General features: G+C 42.0%; 1 pseudogene; it reads left to right on the top strand.

Moving 5' to 3' along the window:
* The first annotated feature begins 216 nt into the window (after positions 1–216).
* LOC116574675 lies at positions 217–420 on the top strand (annotated as a pseudogene).
* Positions 421–2,113: the final 1,693 nt, after the last annotated feature.

Below are 2,113 nucleotides of genomic sequence, written 5' to 3'. Positions count from 1 at the left end.
TGTGAAATCGGCTGCCACTCCTGTCATTGAATATTTTTACCTTTTTGTTCCACAGACTTTCCCCATCAGCAAGATCACAGAATTATTCACCCGTAGGTTTTCTTCTAGTATTAGGATGGACACTGAAGCATGATCAAGGGTTTGCTAAGAAGACAACTGGATACTGCTAGACCAGAAAGAAACTAGCTACGACTCAGTTAAAATAGTCCCTGGTTTAAGACTATACTATTAGGGATCATTTCTATAATTTGCTACTAGAGAAGGTTCTCTAATCATGTCAAAAACCCAAAACCATAAGGCGGAAGTGCAGTGTTCTCTTCTGAGCATGAAACTGGCTCTAGGTGTTGTTTTTGGCACTGCCTTCTGCCTTTGTTCTTCTCCTTTGGGGCAGTAAGAGGGAGAGGACATACTCTGAGTGGTTTCTGTTGTCTTTTTTTTTTTTTTTTAAGATTTTATTTATTTATTTGACAGAGAGAGAGATCACAAGTAGGCAGAGAGGCAGGCAGGGCGTGCGGTGGAGGGGAGCGGTCTCCCTGCTGAGCAGAGAGCCCGATGCAGGGCTTGATCCCAGGACCTGAGCCGAAGGCAGAGGCTTACCCCACTGAGCCACCCAAGTGCCCCTGTTTTATTTTTTTAAAAAGTTCCCTGATTTGACACACTGAGGTTATAAAACAGATGAGCCCAATAGCTCTCACAGCCCATTTTTGCTCTCTGAGGAAGCACCATGAAGGTTATTCCTTTGTAAATGATGTGGAGTGTCTCACATCTCCCCACAAGCTCCCCAGCCCTTTGGGCCCCTGTGTTCCAGCCAAACTGATGTGCTGCAGTCTCCAGAAAATCTATGTATTCTTTCTCATCACCTGATTTTCACACACACCCCTAACTCTGGTTGGGGCATCATCATTCTGGTTATAAACTATTAGATCTGGTCTCAGTTCAAGCATCCCTTGCTCCAGGTAGCCTTTAAGACCAGCTCCTTTCCACCCACCCCCAACAGACACATGCATGGGCACACATGCACGCACACACACACACACACACACGCAGTCCGAGTGTTTACCCCCTTCTATGTGCTTCAAAACCACTCTTCACCTGCCCACCACAGCACCAATCTCACTGTATCATACATATTTTTCTCTCAGGACTGTCTTCCTCAAAGCAGTGACTTCCATGAGCATGCCAGTTTTGTTATCTTCTTTGACTTACACAGCATCTGACACACCATAGTTACCTAGTAAGTGTTTCAATATTCATTAAAAAAGTGAATGAAAAAAAGTAAATGAACCAAGACTGATATAACTTATATTATAAATTCTTGTGTGAATTACTATATTCTAGTTATTCCTTTTTCAATAGATAGCACAGAAATAAACTCAGTTTTGACTTTATGAAACTTGTAATTGGTAAAGGACTATTACAATGGCTATAAGAAAAAAAAAACACTTGCATTATTGTGCATCTCTATTTGTTGGACTTATTTTATCAAAATATAGACTTGGGACTTCTGCTTCCAGCCAAGATGGAAGAATAGAACCAGATATACCCTCTCAACTAAAACCACTCTTCTGCTTCCACTACCCCAAATTAAAAGATAAAATGTTTCAAACAGTGATTTTCAAGATACCAGATATTGGGCAATAAAGGACAGTAACCGTCAAAAGACAGAAAAAACAAAACAAAACAAAACAATGAGATGAACTCTATGACTGCCCCAAATTACTACCATGAGAGGGTATTGAGGCCATAGCCCAGGGAAAGGAAGCCAAGTGGAGCCCTATGGACTCCTGAGTTGAGCAGACAGACCTAAAAGTCTGGGGAAACCAAAGTTGCAGGAGTTCACAGAGAAGAAAATTGCATAGAGAAAAGACCCAGAAATCTGCAGAGGATTCCCTTGACTATTCAGAATATTGATCAACATATACATGTAAGGAAACTACATGAAGCTGGGGAAAGAACTATGCAAAAGGAAGAGAGAGAACAGCACTAATCTCATTGCACTATAGTTTTCAGTACCTACACAAGGCTGGGAGTAGTACTTGCTCCCACCAGCAGAGCTGGAAGACCCCACAATTCTCAGGGTGTTGGGTGAACTATTCTGAAGGGTCTTGCTCAG

Source organism: Mustela erminea, chromosome 15 (genome assembly GCF_009829155.1).
Source record: "Mustela erminea isolate mMusErm1 chromosome 15, mMusErm1.Pri, whole genome shotgun sequence".
Classification (NCBI taxonomy): domain Eukaryota; kingdom Metazoa; phylum Chordata; class Mammalia; order Carnivora; family Mustelidae; genus Mustela; species Mustela erminea.
This window is presented reverse-complemented; position numbering and strand designations above follow the sequence as displayed.